Consider the following 13,452-nt stretch of genomic DNA (forward strand, 5'->3'; position numbering starts at 1 on the left):
AAAAAAATAAATATTCTAATTAATAAACCCAGGATCCTTCACACATTTAGGCATTTTAAATTCCTTTTAGATTATTGTCTTACTCTTCTTCTGTTAAATTAATTTCTTAAAATTTGTTAGTAGTAAAACTAATATATTTTACTCATTTTGGTGCTATTATAAATGGAATTGTTTATTTTAATTTCATTTCTAGATTGGTCACTACTAGCACTTAGAAATGCAACTAATGTTTAAATATTGATGTTATATCTTTCAACCTTGCTGATATGTAGAACAAATCTTACATTGTAGGATAAATCCTGCTTGGTCATAATATATAATACTTTTATGTATTTTTGGACTTGGTCTTTAGTCTTTAGTCAAGAATATGTAAGTAATATGTAATATGTAAGTAATATATGTAATACGTAATATGTAATATGTAAGTAATACCAATCTGTAGTCTCTCTTTCTCTCTCTGTCTTCCCCCACCGCTGTTTTTTGTTTGTTTGTTTGTTTGTTTTTGTTTGTTTGTTTGTTTGTTTTTTGTGATGTCTGTCTGGTTTTGGTATCAAGGTAATATTTGCCTCATAAAATAAACTGAGAATTGTTGGTGGCAGTTCTATAAACATTTGATAGAATTCACAAGTGAAGCCATGTGGCCCTGGGTTATTGTTTGGGAAATTTAAAAAAAATTATCAATTCAGTTTCTTCATTATAGGCTCTTGAAGATTCCTGTTTATTTTTGAGTCAGTTTTGGCAGTTAGAATCTTTTTTAGGATTTATTTGCTTTATGTATGTTATTTAATTTGCTGGCATAGAATTTTTTATATAACAAATACCATTATAATCTTTTAAATTCTATAAGTGTACTGGTAATGTGATCTCTTTTATTGCTGATTCTAATAAGTTTTTTTTTTTTCTCTTTCTCTCTCTCCCTTTTTTCCCCCTCTTTTGGTCAATATAGCTAATGGTTTATCTTTGTTCTTGATGTTTTCAAAGAAACAACATTTGATTCCATCGATTTTCTTTGTTTTCCTATATTCATTTTCATTTATATCTGGCCTAATTGTCATTAGTTTTTTCTTTCTACTACCTTTTTATTAAGTTTTGCTCTTATTTTTCTAGCTTTTAATGGTGGAATGTTAGGTTATTGTTTTGATGTTTCATTTTAATATAAGATTTTGTAATTATAATTTACCTCTAGGTACTGCTTTCACTACATCTATAAATTTTGATATATTGTGGTTTTTTTTTCATTAATCTTAAAATATTTCAGTATTTCACAGTGATTTTTTATTAACCACATCAGTTATTTAGTGATGTGTTCTATAGTTTCCACATATTTGGAAATGTTCAAATCAACTTTCTGATTTCTGATTTTATCCTCTTATGCTCACAGAAAATGCTTTTAAATATTTCAGTCCTTTAAATTTATTGAGGTTTGTTTTATGGCCTAGCATATAGTTTCTTCTGATAAATGTTTCCAGTGCACTTTAGAAGAATGTATATTTTGCTTTTGTTAAGTGTAGTGTCACTTGTCTGTTAAGTCTGTTTGTTTTACGGTGTTTTCAAGTCTTCTGTTTCTTTTAATATTCTGTGTAGTTGTTTTATTTATTACTTAAAGTGGGGTGTTAAAGTATCCAACTATTATTGTTGAATTATCTATATCTTCAGTTTTATGAGTTGTTGCTTCATATATTTGGGATCTTTGTTATTAGTTACAAATGTTTAGAATTGTTATGTATTTTTATATACTTTTGGTGGGTTAACAATTTCACCTATATAAGATGTCCTTATTTGTCTCTATAAAAATTTTGTATTAAAGGTTATGTTTTGGGGGCACCTGGGTGATTCATTGGGTTAAGCCTCTGCCTTCGGCTCAGGTCATGATATCAGGGTCCTGGGACCGAGCCTCGTGTCGGGCTATCAGCTCGGTGGGGAGCCTGCTTCCCTCTCCCTCTCTGCCTGCCTCTCTGCCTACTTGTGATCTCTCTCTGTCAAATAAAAAAAAAAAAAAAATCTTAACAAAAGGGTTTTATTTTTTGATGTTAGTTTAGTCATATCAGCTCTTTTTGGTTATTATTTACATGGTATATATATATTTATCATTTATTTTCTACCTTTTTTTAATAAATGTATGACTCTTCTGAATATAACGTAATTAGAACATGTTTTTTTTCTTTCTTTTATTTCTTTTTAAAAACTTTATCCATTTATTTATTTGAGAGAGAGAAAGCACAAATGAGGGGAGAAGCAGAGGGAGAGGAACAAACAGACTCCATGCCAAGCTCAGAACCTGAAATTGGGCTTGATTCCATGCCCCTGAGCCCATGACCTGAGCCCAAATCAAGAGTCAAATGCTCAACTGACTGAGCCGCCCACATGCTCCTAGAACATTTGTTTTTAAAAAACCCATTCTGCTAATATCTGCCATTTGATCTGAGGGTTTAAATAATTGACATTAAATGTAATTATTATAAATTAGGATCTACCTCAGTCATTTTGTTATTTTCTCTATTTATCATATATCATTTTTGTTCCTCAAGCCCCCCAGTATTCCTTTTTATGTCAGATAGTTATTTCTGGTGTGCCATTTTAATTTCCTTGTCATTTCTTTTACTATATGAGCTATTTGAATTATTTTCTTAGTGTTTTAGGAATGAATATTAGCATCTTATGTCAAGATAAATTGTTTTAGGAATGAGTATTAGCATCTTATTTCAAGATAAACTAGAAAGCTGTAGTAATCAAAACAGTATGTTACTGGCACAAAAATAGACATACAGATCAGTGGAACAGAAGAGAGAGCCCAAAAGTAACTCTACAATTACATGGTGAACTAATCTATGACAAAGGAAGTAGGAAAATGAAATGGGAAAATGACAGTCTCTTCAACAAATGGTGTTGGGGAAACTGGACAGGTAGATTCAAAAGAATGGATCTGGACTACTTTCTTGTATTATATACAAAAATAAACTCAAAAAAGGGCCACCTGGGTGGCTCAATCGGTTAAGCTTCCAACTCAGTCTTCAGAAAAAGTTGATTTTGACAATTTTTCTGCTGTTCTCATTGCATTTATGGAAGAGAGGATTTTTTGAGTTCCGTACTCTGTCCTTCCTGCTGATATCCAGTAGTGGCCTCTCCAAGTAAATATTAATAATTTCTACTATAATTAAGCAACAAATGAAACAAAAATTAAAATATCAGGGATATTGATATTAATTTGTGGGAAATAAAACTCTATCACAAGAATCATTCCCTTAGAAAAAAAAGGAATATTAAAATCTAATGATCTCTTTTCATGCTGTCCATTACCACTTTGGTTTTTTCCATATTCAAAGAAAATACACAATGAATCATTGAAGGAATTGAGTGTTTTATACTCTTCACATTTTCAATTGAATAGACACCTTAGTCTAACTTCAGTTGTACAGAGTAATTTCAGTTAGAAAGAGTGAGAAAATATATTTGCAATTTATAATGCATAATTGATGACAATTACACCAACTTAATGTAATGTTTTTATTGATGGCATAATAGAACATTATTGTATAACAGCATCATTAAACAATAAACTATCTTCAATAAAATTAAATGTAATTTTATTTATATCATTATATAGAATATAAAAATTATTTTTAAGAGAAAGTCTAAAATAGCCTCTGGGATGAATTTGAAAAATACCATTGCTTCTTTCTATACTTGTAAAAGAAACATACTGTATGCATTACAATCAATTTCCATTATAACCCAGTGTATAATCATGCTAAATAGTTTAACACTAGACTGATAAAATTATCATTTAGTACATTAGAAAATATTTAGAACTAAAAAGTTCCCTTACAAAGCAAATCAATCCTTTAAAGTTTCCAGTGCAGTTACTTTGTTTTCATGGCTATGAAGCATTTATATTTTAATTCTTTTTGATCCAAGGTTAAAACTTTCTGGTTTTAAAGCAGTTTATTTTTTACCTGTTAAAATCAGCATCAAATGAATATGCTATGACACATTTTTTTACTTCAAATTATATTTAGAATGGTTATTGCATTGTTTTTTTAAGTGACAGAATTATGTATATATTTTAACAAATATTTATTGTTATTATATAACTATAATTATGCATATTTAATTTTATTACTAAAGAAATATGAAAAGATGATATAAGAATCATTTTAAGTATAATGATTATATTATAAGTATGTTTATATAAACATATATAGTATTAATATATCTGTTTCTTATAACACCAGTTGGTGTGTCATTTAGAGCTCTTACCTTGGTTGCAGAAATAGAAATTAACCTTACCTTAACTAAAATTTCCAAAAGTGTATCTGGAGGATTAAAGACTTGACAGGAGTCAGGAGTCTGGGGGAAACAAATGAAAAGAAATGAAGGCAGATCTGGGGTGCCAAAGAGATAAGAGCTGGAAAAAGAATGTTTTCATGGAATTATGTGGTGGGAGTTGGGAGGAGAGTAGGGGAAAGGAAGGAAAGCAGGAAGGAAGACTAGTGAAATAATGGAAAAAATATCAAAGAGATATACAATGAAGTTTTCCACAACTGAAGGACATGATTTTTTTTAATTGCAAGTATCCACTAAGGTCTCAAGAAATTAAGTGAAAAGTAATCTACACTTGGCACATCATTATGGAATTTTAGAATACCAGGGTTGTCGACACGGTCACAAGAACTTCCAGAGGAAATAATCAGTTCACATTCACAGTTTCAAAGATGGGAATAACACTGGACTTATTAACAATACCCTAAGCTTAAGATGACCGTGGAAAATTACTAACAAAATTCTAAGGTATCAAATAGCAGCATAGATTATTAGGATTAACCAAGTGACAATAGGAGATAAAAATTGAATTACAGTTTCTTTTTTGCATGTAAAATGTAGAAAAAACAAAAAACAACAACAAAAACTCCTAAAGCCCCTTCAGAGGAAGCTAATAGAGGAAGCCAAGTAACAAGATAATGGGGTAAACTAAGAAAAAGGAAGAGCATGTCTAGTCTAATGGCAATATTTTCAAATTATTCTCTGTACTACTTTGTGTTTTTAATTTTTTCAAAATAAAAAAAATAGAGTGACATTTAGAACACAAGTTAAATATTTACTCTTTATCATAAAAATTATTTTTAATGTCTAAAATTTCAGTCTTAAAATTATTTAAAAATACTCTGAGCATAAGAGATATATGTTATAAATATAAGAAGTTCTTAATATAGAAGTAAGTGTTCTGACTTGAGTAACTCTAAACAGATAATAATGCTACCTAAGAGGTCACTTGGAAAATTGTGTATTAAATTTTGTTTCCTTTCAATTACATTTAATTAATTAAAGACAAATGGTTTAGAGATATTTTCTGCCATTAAGGCATTGGAGGAATGTTGGTATGTGTATTACACATTTAAATGATACAGCTATCCATACGTATTTTTTGGGTATGTATTGGTTCTTTGAAAAGATAAAAATAAGTGCTCTAAGAACCTGTGAGTACCTGTGTCAAAGAACTATTCCTCCCTGCAGAAAAAAGTACCTGATCTCAACTTGTCCAACTACCAGCTCTGTCAGCTCAGTGACTAAGAGAATAAGGGAAGATATATACAGCCACAAATTTAGCTATATATACTGAGGATTTGGATTTATTAGGAGACATGATAATATTTGAAATCAAACATATAATATAATAATGGCAAGACTATGATAATACAAATTATTACTAAGGCCAGAAAATGTTAGAAAGGAAAGAATACTCTTATCCTAAGTATGTATTCAAAATATATATTTCTATTATAAACTATATACTGTATATTTCAATCATTAGGATAGCTCAGTCTCAAGGACTTTCTCTTCCAGTAAAGGTAGATTAGCTAGTTGATGCCAACTCTCTCTTTGAAGACACTAAAATGACAGAAGAAATCTTTAAAAATCTTGTCAAAAATGCCAAACACAAAAAGCATGTATATGTATATGCATATGTATATGTATTTATATATGTATGAATGTATAATTGAGCCAAGAACTTGGAAATTTCCTGGAAGCATTTGCCAATATATATCAATATATATAGGTGAGAAGCTGAGCTGTGTTTTTGAAAAAGTCAAAGGGCTAAGTGGACCACAGTGAGAAATAAGAGTACTTAGCACTGTAATTGCAAACGGCTATACCCTAAAAGTAAGGGTGTTTTCAAAATTGCTTGATTTTTTGAAAGGACTCTTTCCTAGTTTCATGCCATTTTCGTACTTTGAAAAAATCTCAAACTCTTAACAAGAATTAAGAGATTTCTAGATTTCTAATTGCTGGCAAAAACAAGCAAACAAAATTGAGCAAAAGAGTCATTTTTGAATAAAGATAACATCATTCTTGACCCTAAGATATTTTCACAAATGACTATTCAAGTATAATATGCAGTACATCGTGACATATAACAAGGAACAGGAAGATTCACGACATGAGAGAGAACAGAGCAGTTGCTGTTCTTTTGATTGCCATAAGAAAATAAGCATATGTAAATTCCAAGTTATCAGAGTGACACGTTTTTATCTTTTTCTTTTTCTTAATAAATGCAAAAGAAAGCAAAAGGTGAAAGGAGATAGAAATTGAATGGGACAAACAGAAAGCATATAAGATGTATATAGGATAAGTCAGGTAGAGAAAGACAAATACTGTATAATACCACTTATATGTGGAGTCTAAACAAGTCTAACTTGTAGAAACAGAGATTAGAATGTTGGTTGTCAGGGGTTGGGGATTGCAGAAATGTGGAGATGATGCTTAAAAAGCACAGACCTCTGGTTTTAAGATGAGTAAGTTTGGGGGATCTATTGTACAGCGTGGTGAGTATAGTTAAGAACACTGTATTATATACTTTGAAGTTGCTAATAAAGTAGATTTTAAATGTTCTCTGTACAAAAAGAAATGATAATTATGAGATGTGATAGAGGTGTTAAAGTGATAATCATTTTGCAATATATAAATGGATTAAATCATCACATTATACATCTTAAACTTACGTAATACTATATTTCAATTATATCTCAATAAAGCTAAAAAAACAAAATTTAACTTTAAACATAAACTAAGCAATAATTCTATTAAATTTAAATGGAATGAATGTTTCAGTTTAAAACTGGGAGACATAACAAAATTCATTTTTTGCTTTTATTAACTTGCTCATAAGAAACACATCTATAACAAAGAATATAGAAAGTTTGAAAAGAATAGAAATGGCATATAATTGCAAATATTAAACAAAAGAGAGCTGATGTTGCTTGATACAATTATCAGGAATATAGGTTTTAAGGTAATAATCATTATAGAGATAAAGAGGATAGATAAAGAAGATTATCTGTATATATCAAATGTATAAAAATCTAATTCATGAGGAAGGAAGACATAGCAGTTCCAAATTTGTATGTGGCTATAAGATGCCCTCAAAGCATATGAAGTGAAAATTCATGAAATTGACAGGGGAAGTAGAAAAATGCATGATCATAGTAGATGTTAACATTTTTTCTTTTTACTGTGTTGTTATTTGGAAAAAAACAGACAAAACTTAAATAGTATATAGAACATTTGAATAACAAATCAGCAAAACTGATCTGATGAACTTGTTAGTATATTGTACCCACCTACTGCAGAATATATCATTCTAAGAACACATAAAATATTTGCAAACATTGATTACGTTATGAACTAGGCATAAGTTTCAAGAAATTTAAAGGACTGAAATTATATAATGTGTGTTCTCTGACTATAGTCCAATTAGACAAGAAATCAAAAATGAAATGGAGAAAATTCCCATACATTTTGAAATACATATATGTATATATATATATTTACATACATATATGAATATATATATATACACACATACTTAACACACACAATGCTAAATACTTACTGAAAAAAGAGTCTCACAGAATTGGAAATTAGAAAATATTTTAAGCTGAAAGATAATAAAACACTACCTATCAGAATTTGTGTTAAACAGTTAAAGTTCTACTTGGGAGAAATTAATAGCCTTATATATTTATATTTTTTAAAATGAAGCTATTACTAACCTGTATATCCATTTTAAGAGGTTAGAACACAAGCAATATATAGCCAAAGAAAAATAAAAGAATGGAAAAAATAGAAATAGGAGTAGAAATTAGAATTAATAAAGCATTAGTAATTAGCAGAAATTTATAAAAGCATACGTATGTAAATATATATGTGTTTATAAGCATATATGCAATGGAAGCACATGTATAGAATGGAAAAAAAAAAATGCCCAAGGGTGCCTGGGTGGCTCAGTGGGTTAAGCCGCTGCCTTCAGCTCAGGTCGTGATCTCAGGGTCCTGGGATCGAGTGCCGCATTGGGCTCTCTGCTCAGCAGGGAGCCTGCTTCCCTCTCTCTGCCTGCCTCTCCATCTACTTGTGATCTCTGTCAAATAAATAAATAAAATCTTTAAAAAAAAAAAATGCCCAAGTCTTTTTAATAGACTTATAAAAAATCATTGATGTGAGAGAACAAAACAAAGACAAAAGTAACTATTATCAGGAATAAAAGGAATAAACATTACTCTAGATCTTCTAGAATAAACATTAAAAATATAAAAGAAAATTATAAACAAACTTTATGCCAAAAATGAAAATTTAATGAAAAGAGAAATTTATAGGAATGTACAACAGGATTATCACAAAAAGAAATAGAAAACTTGAATATTAATATACTTTTTAAAGAAATTGAATCAGTAATTAAAATTTTCCATAATTTTCTAAGACCAGTTGGCTTTTCTAGCAGTTTCTAACAAATGTGCATTTAAAATAAGAAATATCAGTATTTCACAAATTTCCAAATAATGAAACAATAAAAAAACAGTTACTTATTTCTGCTTCTCCCCCATCGGTAAAACTTTGACACTAAAACCCAGTGAAGAGAGGATAGGAAAATACTATTTTTAGGTAATCTGACAATTTCTTAGTCAGAAATTCAAAACTGTTAAGCAGAATTGAGAAACCCGTATCTATAAAAAGCAATGTGCTCATTTGAGGCTTATTTGAGAAATTCATCGTTCATTTAACATTCAAAAAATCAATAATCACAATTTGCCACATTACAGAAAAAAGAAGAAAATTCACACTAGCTCAATAAAGAAAAAGCTGATTAATTTCAGAATCTATTTATAATAAAAGAAAAAAAACCTCAGCAAAGTGGAAAGAGAACTTTCTTAATTAGAAAGAAATTAAATGAACCTGCAAAAGCTACGTAGAAGACATCATACTTAATATTTGGTTTCTAAAAAACAATGACATTTTTTCCACTTCAAGAACAAGATCAAGTTCTTGTTACCAGTATCACCAGTGCTGCTTAATTTTGTTCTGGAAATCTTAATGCCTTTTTTTTTTTTAAAGTCTTAATGCTTTTAGGGAAGAAAATGATATAAAATTTAAAGGGATTAAAGACAGTATACCAACTTTCATTTAAGTAGAGGCTATGATTATCTACTAGGAAATCTGAGAATCTACAAGTGTATTATTAAAATTAATAAAATATTTTAGCAAACCTCCTGACTAAAAGATTGTGCTATAAACATAGAATACCCTATTTTAGTAAAACTTAATGAATTACAGCTCCATGTAACAGCAATGAATATTGAAAAAACTATTTTTATAGATTTCAAAACAAAGATAAACATTAATGTTTTAAGTATGCAAACCTAGCTAGTAAGACTATAGAAGGGGAAGTAAGCAAAAGAATTAAGGCTGGATATAAAAGTGGTCTGGTCTAGAAGAGGTGTATGCATAGGGAAAGGAAGATGCTTCTGTACTTAAGGTGTCTGTGCTGTGATAATTACATGGCTAATGTTTTCATCATAATGTGTCAAAGCTAATCATTTATATTTTATAAACTTTTATGTGTGCTATGAATAAAATTTTTAAAAAGTTTTAAAAAGTAGCTTGAACTCTGGGCAGTTTGGAGAGGTAGTAATATGGCGGTGGATAGAAATGAAAAAGCACCACTTCACAATCAAAAAGTGCTTGATAAATTAGCCGTATAGAAGGTATTTTACCAAAAGTTGCATTGTCTTAATTAAAACAAATAAACAAACAAACAAAATAAACCTGCTCTTTTGTTGCAAGCCCCCAAAACAAAAGTACAAAAGGAATAAAGAATGATCAAAGTTTGTCACTTTGTTTTGAGATTTAATGACTCCTAGTTAAAAGAGTTCCTGAACAAATACTTTCACACGTTATGGAAACAGAGTTTGAGTTGTATTTGTGTCATCTGGAGGAAAAAAAAACCTGAATCATGATTTAGACTTAATTATATATAATATTTGTGATTTCTATAGTTAGTTTTAAGGATCTATATTGTCTTTCAGAGAGACTATTACTCAATTGTGTTTGTTTTTCAAATAGATAACTCTGCCAAATATTCTAAAAGGGTACTTTTATTAGATTTTTAAATGAATTTAGGAAACCAGTGGTTTCAGTGGCACTTACTGATATGGCACTTTAAAATTTATAATATGTGTTTGCCTCCCACACTATTATAAAAAGTAGATTAGTGAGTGGAACATTAATAAAGTGACACTGTTGCTGGAAAGTAGCAGGTGCAATTTTGCTTCTGCCTGAATTTGAGAGATGCATGTTCTACGACTATATAATAGCTACACACAAGTCCTATGTCTGTACTTAAAGAAGGATCAATATCCAATTCTTAGGTGATAGCATCTTTTTTTAGAGATATGATGGAAGATGTCAAACCTAGTTAACTTGATCTATTAGAAGTTATCAAAAATATAATAGATGACAGCATCAAACTATTTTACAATTAGCCACTCACAGGTGACTAAATTTTCATAAAAGAATCATTCATGGTGTAATGCAGTGTTTAGTTGCTTGAGAAAGAGTGAACAAATTTATTGAAATTCATGACACAACAGCCACTAACAAATGTTACTAGGCAGTTTTCTAAAATGTGTGGACCCCCACAAAATATTATTTCTTCTTTTAGAAGTCATTTAATAATTATCATTTTGAGTCACACATGGTAGCTATCATATAAACATTAAATAAAAAAGGTTTCTATAGTAATTTGCTTATAATCTCCTGAAAATCAGAACTTTCATTCATCATACCTAATATTTGAACATGTTTGAGTATTATGTTAATGGCTTTTTTGTTTATTCCTATCACTGCCTTGTCTTGAAAATTGGGCTCTTATACCACACAGAAAGTTCTAGTGGCTGGCACTTGTGTAAAATAGCTACATTCCACATTAAGAAAGGACTATTATATAATTAGAATTTGATATGCAAAGGTCATTTTGGAAATATAAGTTACCAGCAGAATATTTATTATACAAAATATATCATTGGCCATGCCATGCAAGGAGGGTTTGCCAGAACCATGGACACAACTTAATTTTTTCCTAGCAATCAAGATGTCTACTGTTTTATTTACATGTAATTAATAGAGATCCACTACGTCCGTTCTATACCACACATTCTGATTTCTGTAGTTGCCTACTTCACTCATTGTTTTATATTTCATTAACAAAAACAATGCTTGGAAATAAAACTGAGTAAGAAAAAATTGAGTTTTTATTATGGCCTTTGAATTATATGAATTTCTATGAGGAAGAAGCTCACATTATTTAAATGAGGAATAAAGTTATCTTTTTTGAGTTAAAATATGTATCTTAGGGGAATGATGCAAATAAAAGGCATTTACTCTAAGACTGCTAATTGTATACATTCTAGGAATTTTTAAATTAATCCAAATTTACGTTTTCATGATATATTAATCCAGGTGATTGTCATTCATTCCTGAAATATTTATTAAGTATATTTATGGGTCATGTGCTTTTCCAGGCACTGGATATAAAGTTGTGAAGAAGTCAGACAAGTTACTTCTCAGAGTTTATATTCTGATGGAGAGAGAAAAAAACAAGATCATTTCAGGTAGTGCAAACCTCTAGTACAAAAAGAAATTATGTTGCAATGACAAAGACTGTAGATGTGCTTATTTAGGTATTATGGTTAACAAAATCCTCTTTGAGATGTGGTGATTAAATCAGCCGCATTCTATACTAGAATAAGTTGGTTTATCAAGGTCTAGAGAAAGAGTTTCCAGACAGAGTGAACGGAGAGGTCAAAAGCCCTATGGTAAGACTGAGTCTGGCAACTCTGACATTACAAAGCCAATGTTGTTGAATCCTAAGAAAGTGAATGATAGAATATAAACTCAAAAATAGAGAAAGACCAGTTTGCAAAAAGTCCTTTCATGACATGGCAACATGTTTGAATTGTTGACTCCATATAATGAGAAGGGAATAATATGATCTGAGTGACTTTTCAAATGCATTTCAATTTTGTATGGAGAATGAATCACAGATACCAGTTACACGTTATTACTCTGGTTTAGGCAAAATGTGTTTGCAATAGCTACAAAATTATTGAGCAATTGTTTAAAATTATCTTTGCCAGACGCTGTTTATCTGGGTAAAAAAAATCTCAAGAGAGAAATTGATTTGAATTTTTTTTAAGTTCCAAATAGTTTGAATGGTATGTTTAATCTATGTCTTACACAGTATTTTGATAATAGTTTCAGCTTGATAAAGCAAATAAATAAATACATAAATAAATAAAATAAAGCAACAATATTCATATACTTTTACTAATATTTTATTAGAAATAATTTTTATAAAGGAAACTGTAGTATAACCTAATGGTTTTCTATTTAATTTCTTTTAGAATAAACAACAGGATTTTTAAAATTTAAAATAAACCTTTCCAAAACATTATTTGTTGTATTAAAAATATGAGTTATTGCTCCTTCTGTTAGCAATGGCAAATTACTAGTTTTCCTAACCCTTAGCAGATGCATCTTCAGTTCTCTAATTGATTACTTCGAGCTCCTCAGACTTTGAAATTACATTGTTCCAAAGAATATTAATTGGCATGCTGCAAAAAAAAAAAAAAGCCTATACCCACTTATGTTAGATCACTTGAGCCTTTAATGAGGTAAAACTGTATCATTGTGTATTTTTTTTTTAAAGAGTGCAAGCAGAACTTCGCATACATATTTGCTATGGGACAGTTTTTTTCTAACAGTGTGTTGTTCAACCATATCCAGCAGAACACCATTTGAAAAGGCAAATAATTTAGATTATTTAGGCACAGACCTCATTATTTACATTGAGCTTTTAGTATCCTTAGATTTACATGAGTATTGTGTGGCCCTTATAAACCTAGCTAGGATAAATAAGTTATATCTATATCTATATATATATCTGTCAGTTTCCATTTGCTACATGTGGTTTTATATAAACTATTTAGAATTGTTTAAAGAACATACTTTCCTGTTTTTGCATAGTAGGAAACACAAACTACAGATTTTCACTATTCTGTAGCATGCTTCTACTAGTTCTTCTCAACCTAAATTGTGAAAACTGGTATATTAAATAAATGATCA

General features: G+C 29.7%; 1 long non-coding RNA gene across 1 annotated transcript; it reads right to left on the reverse strand.

Moving 5' to 3' along the window:
- Positions 1–5: 5 nt before the first annotated feature.
- LOC116864061 lies at positions 6–11,110 on the reverse strand. Its single transcript, XR_004381932.1, has 3 exons — positions 11,024–11,110; positions 10,096–10,098; positions 6–15 (listed from the first exon to the last, which is right to left on the reverse strand). It is a non-coding gene; the product is annotated as an uncharacterized LOC116864061 (long non-coding RNA).
- Positions 11,111–13,452: the final 2,342 nt, after the last annotated feature.

Source organism: Lontra canadensis, unplaced genomic scaffold (assembly GCF_010015895.1).
Source record: "Lontra canadensis isolate GAN:19392208 unplaced genomic scaffold, GSC_riverotter_1.0 scaffold5, whole genome shotgun sequence".
Lineage (NCBI taxonomy): Eukaryota > Metazoa > Chordata > Mammalia > Carnivora > Mustelidae > Lontra > Lontra canadensis.